This window comes from Sceloporus occidentalis, unplaced genomic scaffold, assembly GCF_023333645.1.
Source record: "Sceloporus occidentalis isolate IW3139 unplaced genomic scaffold, rSceOcc1.0.p SCAF_9, whole genome shotgun sequence".
In the NCBI taxonomy this organism is placed as follows: domain Eukaryota; kingdom Metazoa; phylum Chordata; class Lepidosauria; order Squamata; family Phrynosomatidae; genus Sceloporus; species Sceloporus occidentalis.
This window is the reverse complement of record NW_028316989.1, coordinates 27360330-27375123: the sequence shown is the minus strand read 5'-3', so window position 1 is coordinate 27375123 and position 14794 is coordinate 27360330. Positions and strand designations below refer to the sequence as shown.

General features: G+C 44.1%; 1 protein-coding gene across 6 annotated transcripts in view; it reads left to right on the top strand.

Moving 5' to 3' along the window:
* Positions 1 to 14794, top strand: part of LOC149307116 (talin-2) — a 125707-nt gene that overhangs the window by 15330 nt on the left and 95583 nt on the right. The window contains exon 1 of one of the 6 annotated variants that reach the window (XM_089538213.1): positions 11277 to 11561. The exons of the other annotated variants lie outside the window; for them this stretch is intronic. The gene's annotated coding sequence lies outside the window, so the exon portion shown is untranslated. Of the gene's footprint in view, positions 1 to 11276; positions 11562 to 14794 lie in introns of those variants that run through there. 6 annotated transcript variants of the gene reach the window in all.

Genomic DNA, 14794 nt, shown 5'->3' with positions numbered 1-14794 from the left:
GAAGAAATCTTGCCTAGAAAAACATTGCATAGGATCACCATAAGTAGGAGATCCCACCTAGTATTGTGGTTTTTGAGCCTTGGACTATGACTCTGGAGACCAGGGTTCGAATTCTGGCTCAGCCATGGAAACTCACTGGAGGACCTTGGGCAAGTCTTAGAGGAAGGCAGTGGCCAACCTCCATGGAATAAATTTTGCCATGACAACCCATTTGTAGGGTTGCCATATAGGAGCCAATATAATGTCACTGTCTGTATGTTGGACTTGGATGCTGGGAGACCAAGATTCGAATTCTTGCCATGGAAACCACATGGGTCACTATGGGCAAGTCACACTCTCTCTTAGAGGAAGGATATGGTGGCAAACATCTGAAGAAATCTGGCCAAGAAAACCCTAGGATAGCTTAGAGTCAACATGAAGGCACATAACAACAAGCAACTTAACAATTGTCCCCATTTCCCCAAACCTTGGTGCTAGAGTCATTGAATCTTAAGGCCCTCACCAAACTACAAATCCCAGGATTCCATAGGACAAAGTCAGGAACTACAATTGTTTTCTAGTGTTGAAATGCAACCTGTGGAAGAACAATGAGTCTAGCAGAAGCCACCATAATAATAATAATAATAATAATAATAATAATAATAATAATAATTTTATTTCTATTTCCCGCCTCTCCCTACAGATCGAGGCGGGATCACATCAATATCAACAATACAAATTGCAAAGTGCACAACAGATTAAAAACAACATTATATAACAATACTATACAATACAATACTAATCAACCAGGAGTATTGCGATAAGGGAATTAAAGCATCTGAATCGTCGTCTGTTTTCCATATTATCAAATCAGAGTGGGAATATTCAACTATAGCTGGTCGGGTGGATATGCCCGCCTGAAGAGATCCATCTTTAATGCCTTCTTAAAGGTTTCTAGTGTGGTAATAAGACAGATCTCTTCCGGTAAGTTGTTCCATAATTTTGGGGCAGCGGCTGTAAATGCTTTAAGGGAAGTAGTGACCAGTCTAGTTTTTGCGTATTCCAGCAGGTTCTTCCCTGAAGTTCTGAGAGTGCGGGGCGGATTGTGTAGGGAGAGGCATTCCCTTAAGTAACTCGGGCCCGACTGAGCCATGTAGTTAAAGGTAACGACCAACACTTTATATTGCGCCCGGAAGCTAACCTTGATGTTTAAGAGGAGTTGTTCCTCCTTCAGTGGAGACACCAGGAATTGAACCATGAACCTTCTGCACGCAAGGAGCCTGTTCTATCACCCGTTGATGTTCCTATGCTCAGATAGCAATCTATGAAGGCTGCTGTTTGTGCACGCATGCATATGTCTGTCTGCGTTTCAAGACCCCAACAGCAAAGATACAAATGATTGCATATCCTGTCAACTTGGGATCTCACCCGCCATCAAGTAAATGAAGTCCGGGAAGAGAATCGCCCGGAGGAGATGATAGAAGAAATTAGATTTCTTTCAGTACAGATAGGACTTGGGATGTAATAATCTGCTCTGCTCTCTGGCATTTTCTTGGCATTTTTCTTTCTTTCCTAATCAGTGAGGACCTACTGCAGCCCAATCCATTTAGGTACACAAAGGAAGGAGAGAGGGAGGGAGGGCCAGACGGAAGGAAGGTAGGAAGGAAGGAAGGAAGGAAGGAGAAAGAGGGAAGGGAAGGGAAGGAATCGGAACCTTACTCCTCTTTCTCTCTTGATACGGGCCTCAATCCACCAAGAAGCTCTCCTGCACAAGTCCTGTTGAAAAGCAAAGATGCTTGAGAAGAGCATTTCCAAATGTACCAGAGCAATGTAATGTTGGCTCCAGATTTCACTCTTCGCTAAAAGTGACAAAGATGAGTGCAGTGGTTTGGAGAGGAAAGACCACAAAAGTGGAGAGGATAGAAGACTTTTAAAGCATGCAGACGATCTAAAGATAACTCTGCGGATAAAAGGGCGGTGGCTGACCCACACCTTTTTGGTATTCCCAAGCCCCCCTCAGAAATCCCCCTGTCCATCAAAATAGTTGGGATGGTGGAAAATAAAACCTCACCCTTGTCATTTTAACAATAAAACGGGCCCGTGTCTTGGTTTATTAGATGTATTGGGGTCCTTTCGGATCCTAATGGTGCTTCTGGAAGAGTCTGGACCCTACTAAACAAGATGCACTCAACAGAGACTTTTGAACAAGAACGTGTAAACAAGGTGTATCTTGTCAGATCACTTGTAAATACAATTCACCTTGTCAGACTCCTTGCAAACAAGATGCACTGCATCAGATCCCTTGTAAACAAGATGCACTTCATCAGATCCCTAGTAAACAAGGCGCACCTTATCAGATCTCTTGTAAGCAAGATGCACCTTGTCAGATCTCTTGTAAATAAGATGCACCTTGACAGGTCTTTTGGAAACAAGATGCTCCTCATTACAAAGGGCCTTGCATAATGCACATTACTGCCTGTTATCTGTTGCCTTTGTAATGGTCATGCTTTTAACTGCTTTCAAACTCCATTGCTAGTTCAATTATATTTAACTTTTGCATGATAGGCTTTTTCAGCTGTATCTGTTTTAACCTTTTTAAGAAGCCTGGAATCCCAAATTGAGGGAAAGGAGGGATGTAAATAAATATAATAGCAGGGGTGTAGCTATGGGGGGAGGTAAAAAGATGGTGTTTCCCTTCTCAAGGTAAGAATTCTGCTGCCTCAATAGCATTTTCTTACACTCCCCCAATTTCTAGCATTGTAGTAACCAAAAGTTGAGAATTTAGGAATGCAATTTGAGCACCCAAAGAAGCAGTGAAAGCAAAATCACCAGAGGAATGTGGATGGAGCAAATTGACGAATTACAGACATGAGCAATTTTCAGTATTTTACTTTACTCTCTGCAATGCTTGAAATTTGAGGCATGAAGGAATATTTAATTGGGAGAGATTTTTATTGGAGAGCATTTCTCCCCTGCTTCCGGTAGTTACATCTCTGAATAATCTTACCAAATCTGCTCTGGTGCTTTGCAAAAAAGGACATTTTCTGGTGAGAGACTTTGGGAAATCCAGGGACAGTTTGCACATTCAGACAGGTGTTGCAAATGGAGAGAGCCTTTAAAATGGAAGGGAAAAAACTTATTGCCATGCTCCAGAGACCAATTAATCAAATAGTTATTTAACTGGAACAGAGGCAGTCGAGAATGGGTTCCGTTGCGCTGACATTTTTGAGACAGCTGTGCTTTCTTGTAACAACCCAAGAAGAAGGCGGAGGGAACCCGGCTTTGCCAAAGAGGTGACTTTTGTCTGCAAGAGCGGCACAGCTGCACCTGTGCGCAGCGTTGAAACCGGAGGCTGAGCATTTGTGCTTTATCTCGGGGAACTGTTCCGTTCGCTCAGTTTTCACCGACGCGTCCAATTACCCACGCAGATCGGCTGTCTGGTGACACTTTCCAGAACTGGCTATATACTTTTGGAGAGGAAGTTACGGAGACCAAGGAAATCTTGCTTTTTGTGCCAAGGCGATTGAAAGTTTCTGAGCAGAGTACGTCATGCAAGCTGGTACTGTATATGCATTTACACAAAAAGCTGTTTCGATAGTAAGAGCTAGTCTGAAGCCTCTGTGCCAGTGGCTGCATCTACACTACAGAATTAATGCAGTTTGACTGCGTTTTAACTGCCATGGCTCCATCCTTCAGAATCACCAACATAGCAGTGATGCATTTTTTGTTGTGTGCCTTCAAGTGATTTCCAACTTATGACGGAAACTCTATCATGAGGTTTTCTTGGGAAGATTTGTTCAAAGTAGGTTCGCCATTGCCTTCCTTTGAGGCTGAGAGATTGTGACTTACCCAAGGTCACCTGAGGTTCCATGGCCAAACAGGGATTTGAACCCGTAGTCCAACACTCTAACCACTACACTATGCTGCCTCTGGTGTGAAATTACCTTTCTGCATACTCCATCCTCAGTTGGTTTTGCTTTACAAGTTCCTTAGAAAGGGGTCTTAGGGTCACTGAGTAAATTGTATGTAGACAATGCCAGACAAATATTGGAAAAGTGGAGAACCAGAGGGAGAAAAAGCAATTGAGCAGGAAGTTATGGCAGGTGGAAAGGCATGGTTTTAATTGTACAGATCAGTGGTACTCAAAGTTGGATTAAACATTGATCAGAATGAAGACTGCAGTCAAGAACTCAGAAGAAGACTGGTAATGGAAAGGCATCCATGAAAGAACTAGAAGAAGATCTTAAAGAGTAAAGATATACAATCCATAAATCAGGGCCGGTTCACAAGCCGTTGGTTGCCTCATCCTTTGCAGATCATTTATTGAATGCAACAAGCCCCTTCAGGCTGTAGAGTAGCTTTCCAACCTTCCATTGCTTCACATTTTCTCACCTAGTTCCGCTTATATTAGCATCTGAGGGTCACCAGCTCAAGTGTATAATAGGCCCAGGGATGCCTGTTAATTTTCTCCTTGGTAGTGAACCGAAGACGGTGCAGCTTGAGAGCTGGAGATTGCCTTTTATGGATGAAATTTCCATCTGCGAAGCTGGAAACAAAAGCAGAGGGGGTGAAGGGGAAGCTGGCTTTGCTGCCTCAGCATTCAGGGAGCCGAAATGTTCGAGGCAGCAGCACCGATCAGCAAAAAGAGCCGTCCACTTCCTAATGGTTCTTCCCACTGGGTTTGCAGAGTTGCAGCATTGAAAGGCATTTTCTTTACAGTTCTGTCACATCGTATGTGGAAATCTGTATGTACAGCGCTGTGTAAATCTACAGTGCTACATAAATAAAGCATTAATAATAATAATAATAATAATAATAATAATAATAATAGAACCATGCAGGATTGTCGTTGCTGCGCTGAAAGCTGCCACCTTGGGTTTGCAGTCTAGCTTTGCTCGGTGGCAATCCCATGTCTTTGGTCTCTTTTGAAACCTGAGAACGAGATCGAAATTTGGTGTGCATATGCAAGAAGCCATTCCTCCTTTCAAGTTTCTTATTCAACTGTTTGGAGGAGGTTGTTGATTGAATGTATGATTTTGCCTTTCTCCATAAAGGAGAACTATAGGAGGGAGGATGGGACAGCCAGCAAAATTGTATGTGGTCCAGCCTTCCCAACCATGGAGCCAACTCTGTCTACAGAGATTTGCTAGCCAAGTTGGCTTATGTCATGAGTAACTCCAAAATTACACTTGTGTACCAGCTGCCATTTGTCTTTCGGTCCATCCAGGCATGTCTTAGGAGCACTTGCTTAAAGTGCCACCAGAGCTTTTGCTTTCTCCGGAAAATGTGTGCATGAAATCTTCACCCCCTTCTTGGAGAGGCGTACAATAGACAAAGCCCATCTTTGACGCTTTATTATGCGGCGCCTATCTGGCATTACGGAGATGGGAGAGAGAGATAACATTGTTGGGATTCCGGAAAGTTGTGCTTGGGGCTGATTTTGGAATCGCAATAAGAGCCCTTGCCACAGTTCATAAGTCGACAGGGGTCTGTTTGTCCAGAGTTTGGTAGCCTCTGGGCGGTGGCACTTTGCCAAGCTGATATTGATCCTTGCTGGAGGCATGCCAGCAAACCTCCATCTCCAATAAGACTCACATTTGCAAGAGAGGGTAGGATGGCGTTTTTCATTTGCTCACTTTTGGGAGGAAATAGGCGTATAACTTGTCATTGAGATGGGTGACTGCATAGGTCAGATCCTACTTACAAATGATTGTTTTTGCATTATAAGCTTTACTCTTGGCTATCTGTGCTTGGATATGCAGACGACACGGTACTACTATCAGGAAACAACACCAACTTGGAACAGCTGCTAAGGAAGAAAGTGCAAAGGCAAATTTAATGCTGAATATAAAGGAAAGAAGAAAAATTACCATGGAGGATCTATGCAGACTCAACTAAGACAATGAGGAAACTGAAATAGTAAAACATGGATCAAACATTGATCAGAATGGAGACTGCAGTTGAGAAATCAGAAGGAGGTTAGGAATGGAAGGGCAGCCATGAAAGAAGATCATAAAGATCATAAAGAAAGTAGATCATAAAGAGAAAAAATATACAGTAAAGTAAAGTTAGAATCATCCAAGACATTGTATTCCCCATCACTATGTACAGATGTGGGTGCTAGAGAGAGACGAAAGTAGATAAGAAGTAAATAAATTCATTTGAGAAGTGGGGCTGAAGAAGAGTGCTAAGGATACTATGGACAGCCAAAAAGACAAACAAGTGGGTCCTAGAACAGGTCAAGCCTGAAATCTCCCTGGAGAAATACTATGGAATCTGAGGATTTATAGTTCATTGTGGTACCAGAGCTCTCTCACACAAAACTGCATATCCCAGAATTCCAGAGCATTGAGCCGTGGCAGTTAAAGTGGTGCCCAGCTGCATTAATTCTGCAATGTGGATGAGCCCTAAGTAGTTTGGAAGCTAAAAAGGACCAAGTAATGGAGCTGGAGAAGGGACATGGGTATTGAAAGAGCTAAGAAAGGAATTGAAAGAAAGGGTCATATAGAGGGAAAGGGGGAAGCGAAGAAAATGAAAGAGGGACAAACTGCAGAGGTAAGAAATTGCTCTGTCTTCTGGCCCTGTCTTTGGCTGGGAGCCTCTGGCTAATTGAGAGATTCCTTGCCTGTTGTGTCATCGAACATTGGATTCACAAGTGATTCCGTTTTGCACGCTTACCTAAAATTGACCTCCTTCCATGGAGGATGTTCCAACTCTGCGGTCAGCTCAAACTGGAGAGTCCTTGGCAAGGGACTACGATGATAGATGATTCTTCCCAGTGAAGCCAACCAATAAGTGTGCTTAAAATAAGCAAATAAATGAGTGTTCATTGGGAAAGGATGACAAAGGGAAAGGAAGGAATGGGATGTGTGGGATTGGGCCAAGGCTGAGCCCCACAGCTGTCCGAAGGAGCATTGCTTGACCATGGCTTCAACCCAATGGCTCCACCCAACTAGAGTAGACCTATTGAGTCAGCTCTTGGAGGGTAAGTCAGCATTTATGTAAATCAGGGATGGGACTCATTCACTGTGCCAGATGTATTTTGTTTGGACTGTAACTCCCAGCATTCTTCACTACTGGTGCTATGGGCTGGGAGCTGTTGTGACTTATCATCTGGACTCACTTTTCAACAGCTGATTCAATGGGTCTACTCTAATGTGTGGAAGGGGAAATAAATACCTTAAGAGACAGCATGGTGTAATGGTTTGAATGTTGTACTATGACTGGAGATCAGGGTTCAAATCCTGGCTCAGCCATGGAAACCCACTGGGTGAATTTGACTGAGTCATACACTCTCAGACCCAGAAAACCCCATGATAGGGTTGCCTTAGGATTGCCATAAGTTTGAAATGACTTGAAGGTATACAACGACAAAGAAAAATTCCCCAAAGGCACCAGATCTTTTCTGATCTTGGAAGCTAAGCAGGGTCAGCCCTGGTTCATATTTGAATGGGAGACTGCCAAGGAATTTTAAGTGCTGTTAGGCTCTATTTCAGTGCAAGGAACTGGCAAAGCCACAGATTCTTTTCTAAGAAAACCCTACAAAAGTCACACGCATTTAAGCAAGGTACCAGATCCCATCTGATCTTGGAAGCTAAGCAGGGTCAGCCCTGGTTGGTGGATGGGAGACCACCAACGAATCCCAGGTACTGGAGGCAATATTTCAGAGGAAGGAACTAGCAAAAACACCTCTGCATATTCCTTGCGTAAGAAAACCCAATGAAATTCATGGGGTCACCATATGTCAGCAGGCAACTTGAAGGCACATAGACATACAGATACTCTAGTTGGGACCAGCCAGAAGATCCAATGATGAGGAAGACTGGGAGTCACACTCCAACAACACCTATAGGGAAGCATGTATTCCGCTTTTGATGTAAATCCTCTTGATTCAATAAGTCTAGTTGAGACTAGTACTTGAGTTGACGCCTACTTGCCTAGCCTTCTTCATTCTCACTTACCAGACAAAACATGTGGTGGATCGAGAGAGTTGGAACGTGTCCCTATAATAGTAGGTAACACATGTCTCCAAAACTGGAATGGGGCTAAAAAGTCTATAATGCAGATAAATATAGAAAGCATCAGAGAAAGAGGAAAACTTGCATTACAAGTGAGGTGGATGCCATCAAAGAAGTTTGCAACTGCCCTGAGTTTGCAAGACCTGAGCAAGGCAATTGATGGGTGTGGTTTTTGGACATCTCTCATTCAGAATGCTAACATAAATCAAAGTCAACTTGATGGCAAATAACAACAAGAAGCCAGGATGTCTGATCTTTTTACTGCTCCGCACACCCTGATATTCCTATCTGATATCTTTTGAATAATCCTTCCAACCAAAAGCAGAAAATCCCCCATTCTCGTAGGGAAAATATTGGTGCTATGGATTTACTTTTTAGCTGGTGTCTTCCATTTGCAGGAACAGCTCATTTTCCTGGAATCGCTAGAGTATTTTAGCTAAACAGTATTTAAAAGATGACATGTCCTGGGTCACAAGCAATATAATTTTTTACATTCTGGAATAAGCCAGGGTGAAGTCACTTTTTGGATGCAAACGTAGCTGATGGAAGGGAGTGAAGATTTGGTTTGGGAGCCAGGATACATTATATAGGTCTGTTGCTCTGATTGCTCATTATTCCAAACCCAAGGCAAAACTTCAGCTCACACCTTTCTGCTTAGAACAAAGCATGATGATCTTGGACTCTAGGACCCATCACCAATGGTGAAGGATACTGAAAGTTGCAGTCCAACAACATTTGGATGACCATTTTATGCCCATGCTGGGTTGAGAGTCTGAATTTCGTGTCCATCTTTGTGTCCTTGGTGGTGATTTCTCATGGTTGCACTTCCAGACCTTTTGTTCCATCCATCTCCAGATCATCTTTGTCATCTTTCTTCTCCTCAGTAGATTGTTCCTGGTTCCTGTCCTCTTTCTGGTCATCTCAATAAAAAAGATTTTTTGATGGGAAAATACTGCTTCTGAAGACTGGTCCCACCCTTCCTATTTCTGAAGTAATCCTCTGGGCCTCTTCCATTCCCGACTGTCCAGAGTGTTTGGTGTGGATGTATCAAGAGCAAGGAGAGGAGAGGGGAAGATGCAGTTTGAATGTGAAACTACAACTCTGGAGACCAGGGTTCAATTCCCAGCTTGTCCATGAAACCCACAAAGTGACCTTGGGCAAGTCACACTCTCTCAGCCTCAGAGGAAGGCAATGGCAAACCTCCTCTGAACAAATCTTGCCAAGGAAACCCTATGATAGGGTCACATTAGGACCACCATAAGTTGGAAACAACTTGAAGGCACCCAACAGCGACAAAATGAATTGAAGCAGCAGCAGCAGCAGCAACAACAACAACAACAAATAAATGTCCAACACAAATACAAACAGCCAACTGGATTACATGTTTCTCCTTGTTTCTCCTTGAAGGCACACAACTCGAAAGCACACAACAAATTCTCATTCTGGTGCTGAATGTCATCCAGACTATTCACACCAGAACAGAGATTCATACCTTGTACCATTCGAACAGGGCACCACCAGGACAGAAGGGTAAAATCCCCTCCAAGTATTCTTGTCATAAGAGAGCCCTATGAAATCCAGGGGGTCACCATAAGTCAACAGGCCACTTGAAGGCCCATAGACACACAGGGGCTTATGGTTAAGCTGGACTTCCTTGCAGTCTGGCAGCTATTAATGGCAAGAATCCATGGACTGCAACCAGTCACTCAGTGTCTTCTGAGACCTTCCCTCCTAGACAGAAACCAGTTTATTCCCGGCTGTCTCCATGCAAGTTTATTTCCGGATGGAGTCGAGTTATTCTGGGGATCCCCCTTTCTTGAAACCCATCTTGGCAAAAGCTGCTTCTGGAATGGTCCTATATTCATCCTGCTTTCTTTACTTCCAAGTGAAGGAAAAATATGTCCTCGGCTACTTTCCAGGTGATACGATGGTGATAGTATACGATCATAGCTCCTCCATGATTCTTGGGGGGGGTTCCCCTTCCAGATCTGGGTCTGCTGCTCCTACAAACACCTGATATTATTTTATTCATTTAGTTGCCACATTTCCCACAAAGCTGGGACTCAAGGTAGTTTGTAAAAGTCGAGTGTATAGGTGCTTTGAAGCAAAGTTGTCTAAAAGAGTGCTGCTTCTTATTTTGGCCTGTCCGGAATTGCACATAAAGTTTGTGTGCAAGCAAAGGTGTCACTATCTCAATCACCAATTTTGCAGCATTTTGGATTTTTGGATATGGGATATTCAACCCAAGCCCTGACATAATGGGATGACTTGCCCGAACCAAAAAAGGTTGGGAATTATTTGACCCTCCAAATCATAGAATCATAGAGTTGGAAGAGACCACTAGGGCCATCCAGTCCAACCCCCTGCCATGCAGGAAATCCAAATCAAAGCATCCCTGACAGATGGCCATCCAGCCTCTGTTTAAAGACCTCCAAGGAAGGAGACTCTATCACCCTCCGAGGGAGTGCATTCCATTGTCGAACAGCCCTAACTGTCAGGAAGTTCCTCCTAATGTTCAGGTGGAATCTCTTTTCCTGCAGCTTGCATCCATTGTTCCGGGTCCTGTTCTCTGGAGCAGCAGAAAACAAGCTTGCTCCCTCTTCAATATGACATCCCTTCAAATATTTAAACAGGGCGATCATATCACCTCTTAACCTTCTTTTCTCCAGGCTAAACATCCCCAGCTCCCTAAGTCGTTCCTCATAGGGCATGGTTTCCAGACCTTTCACCATTTTTGTCGCCCTCCTTTGGACACGCTCCAGTTTCTCAATGTCCTTTCTGAATTGTGGCGCCCAGAATGTTGGTGGACTACAACTCCAAGCATACTTCACCACTGATGGGAGCTGCACACCTTCAACATCTGGAAGGCGACACATTCCCCACACTTGTTGTGCAGTCCCATAGACTACTGTCCCAAAGATCATGGTGGGCCCAGATAGTTTGCTTTATATAGCTTGGTTATGTAACCAAAGGTGCTGGGGTTGCCCCACATGTGAAACGATATCAAGTCCATCCATAATGCTAGCCAGAAAGTAAGAAAAGGCCTGCTCCTTGTACATGCGAGTGTGCATTGTGTGTAGACAGGCTCCTTGGAGGGTCGGTATTAATGGAGTTCTGGTAATCTTTTCCCTTGGAGCTTGCATGCTTAGCTTGAGAGCGGCCTGCATTGCTGAACAGACAGAAATAGCTATGCAACCTGAGAAGTGCTGTGTAGTGTAGCAGCTAAGTCTAACTTTTGCAGCAGTGGGTCAGAAATACCCCCAAACAGGGAAAGAAGCACACTTTGCAATGGGCCAGGCAGCCCCGGTGGGACTGGATTAAAATGTAGAGAAGTTTGCTTGGTTAATTGGATTAAGGACTCAACGGCAAGGAGCTTCTGTCATGCCAATGAACCATCTTGAATTTGGAGGGGAAAGCCCACTGTCGGTGACTCAGAATTTGCGGATCAAGTCCATCAATGGCTGCAATTTCTTCTGAGGGGATATTATCTAATACTAGAATGGTGTTGAGTGATTTTGCACCTTTTGGGAGGAATCCTTGATGCTCTTGTGAGTTCCTATAGAGGTATGTGCTAATGGAACGATGGCTGAGAAATTGCACAAAAGTGGTGCTGCCTTATCCATGCTTGATGCATTGCATGCTGATCAAGGCAATTAAGTCCTTGCTGTAGATGGGCAAGAACTGTCTCATTAATGACTTGAAAGGTTCAACAACCTTTTAAAAAGGAGTGGGGCGTTCTCGTTCAATTTGCGTTTCAGGGGTCCTTGGAAAAAAATGCTGATTTTGTCAGTGGCTTTCTTGGGCTTTCGTTGGAAAAGAGATGGTTTCTCCAGTATATTTGTACACTGCTTTTATAATATTGTCATTTGTCTGGGGGCAACATGGTGGCATTGTGCCCCCTATGAATTTTGCTGCCAGTGACATTTGGGGTCAGTTGGGCTTTTAGAAATATAATTTGCACATCCAAAGAGTCAGGCAAAGTGACCAAAGGAATGTCAACAGAACAAATAAAGGAATTCTAGGTAGGAATGATCTCCTTTGTCTCACTCTTAGAAACTATAAATTTGGGGACTGAAGGCAACTTTTCATGGAGAGAGTTCTTGCTGGAGGGGCAATGCTGTCTTTTTCCACCCGCAACCAAACCATCCCTGTACTCTTGCTCTCCCTTCCACCTGTTCCAAATTTTTACTATAAAGGTCTTCACTTTGGCTCTGTATTAAATCTTCATCAAAGTTGCCATCAAGGGGGCAATGCAGCATTTGCAACGCGTGGCTGATATGGCTGATCAAGCTTGCTCCATCCTCAATATGACATCCCTTCAACTGAGCCATATCCGATTGCAGCCATTGAGTGCCATCGTCCATTTGCTGTGCCAGGACTTCTGAATGCATAAATATTCGCCACCTTGAGTCCCTATATTGAGAGAAAGGTGGGATAGAAGAAGAAGAAGATGGCCAAAGATGGAAATGATACATCCACCACACACCTGCACAGGTTGCTTTTGCCTGACCCTTCTGGACCCTTGGAAACTACTTTTGTAGTTTGGACTTACTTTACAGTAATTGAAGTAAGCTAAGGAAAAGGGGCAAAAGCGGGAGGACGAAAGATAAGCCGAAACATTTTAAAAACAGCTGAACAAGCAGGACAGCAGAGGATTAATCGGGACTATCCTTCCCTTGGAGGGTATGCCGTTCTAGTGGGAGTGTGTCTGTGTTTGAACTACAGTGGTTGTGTCAACTGTTTGTCCTTCTTGTGGCAATTGTCTAGAAGCTTCCAAATGGGAGATATTTTGTGCAGGAATCTCTGGGCCTTCATGCAAAGGGAATCCATTCCCACTCCTTGTGTAAATGTGGTTCTGTGCAATTGCAACGGTTTAATTTTTCTCTCTTTCTGGGATTTCTTTGGTGTGTGTGTGTGTGTGATGGTTTTTTTCTGCTCCCAGCCATGCCTTCCTCCCTCGAGCTCCCATCTGTTGTTGAGCTGAAGGAGTGATTACGGCAAAAGCGGGCTCCGAACACTTGAGGCCTTTGATGAGGAATTAAGAACTGTGCTTGACGAAGCGTCTAAAGAACGAGCGTTCTTGGAATGAATGAGGTGGAATAAGCAACATGAAGTACGGAGAATGTTAAAGAGCACAGGGAGATTGCGGTGGGGTTCGAAACACATGAATGCATCCACAGATTTAATAATTTAATGTCTGGTTTGCCATCTGAAGTCATTAAACTGGGGTGTCTATGGGGCAAGATGTAGTGGCCAAGGGTCTGTTTCCGTCGCACAGTCTCTCCAACTTCCCTAGGCTCACCCCTTTTGCTGGCCATAAAACAGGTGCACCCCACATTTTTGCAGCATTTGCAACAGAAGAAAATGTGGGATCAACAAATCTCAGTGTGAGGTCAAGATGGTAAAAGTTATTAATGAAGAAGAACAAACAAAAGATGATATGCTGCAGCAGTTTGCTTTGCCTGAGCCTGAAGGGAGGGGCAAGACTTTCCAATATTGTCCTCTCTGCAAAGTGCTTTTGCGTTTGGAGCTCAGTTTGCAGCAATTGAAATAAGCTAAGGACAAAGGAGGAAAATGGGAGGAAGAAAAAGCAATTGGGACATTTTAAAAGAAGCTGAAAAAGTAGGATTAATCAGGACTTTTTCTGCCAAATCAGGACAGTTTAAGGATATGGAACTACCTTCTTGGAAGTCTTGAGTCTCTACTGACATGGTTTTAACCCACCCCAAATTGGCTATTAGAGTGGCATAGTAGTTAGAATGTCGGACTGTGATTCTGGAGATCAAGGTTCGAATCCTGTCTCGGCCATGAAAACTCACTGAGTTACCTTGAGCAAGTCCCATTTTCTCAGCCTCAGGGAAAGGCAATGGAGCTCCAAGAGGGCTAGCCTGAAGAAAGAGGCTCCTCCCTCCTTAACTGTCATCTTTCGGCCTGTGAGGGAGTGAATAGGCTGGCCCAGCTCCATCAGGGCTAGCCTGAAGAAAGAGGCTCCTCTCTCCTTAACTGTCATCTTTCGGCCTATGAGGGAGAGAATAGGCTGGCCCAGCTCCATCAGGGCTAGCCTGAAGAAAGAGGCTCCTCTCTCTTTAACTGTCATCCTTCGGCCTGGGAGGGAAAGAATAGGCTGGCCCAGCTCCATCAGGGCTAGCCTGAAGAAAGAGGCTCCTCTCTCCTTAACTGTCATCTTTCGGCCTATGAGGGAGAGAATAGGCTGGCCCAGCTCCATCAGGGCTAGCCTGAAGAAAGAGGCTCCTCCCTCCTTAACTGTCATCCTTCAGCCTATGAGGGAGAGAATAGGCTGGCCCAGCTCCATCAGGGCTAGCCTGAAGAAAAAGAGCCCTCCCTCTGGTCCATCTGCCTTGGTCCAGGCCTCAGAGGAAGAGAAGAATGCTGGACCTGATCCCCTCCCCCTTCACCATTCCCTTCTCCTTTTGTGTCATGTCTTTTTAGATTATAAGCCTGAGGGCAGGGAACCGTCTATTATCCCCTCTGTTGTAAGCCGCCCGGATTCCCAGTGATTGGGCGGCATATAAATAAATCCTATTATCATTATTATTATTATTATTATTATTATTAATGGCAAACCACCTCTGAACAAATCTTGCCAAGGAAACCCCATGATAGGTTTGCCTTAAGGTTGCCATAAGTCAGAAATGACTTGAAGGCCCACAACAACAACGAAAATGGCCACTTCCAATTCTGTTTTGTCTTTTCGATATTTCTGGCAGTTCAAGCAGCTGTATGGTCCTACAAACAGAAAGTCTTGGATTCTTGGACCTACCACAGTGACAATTTTC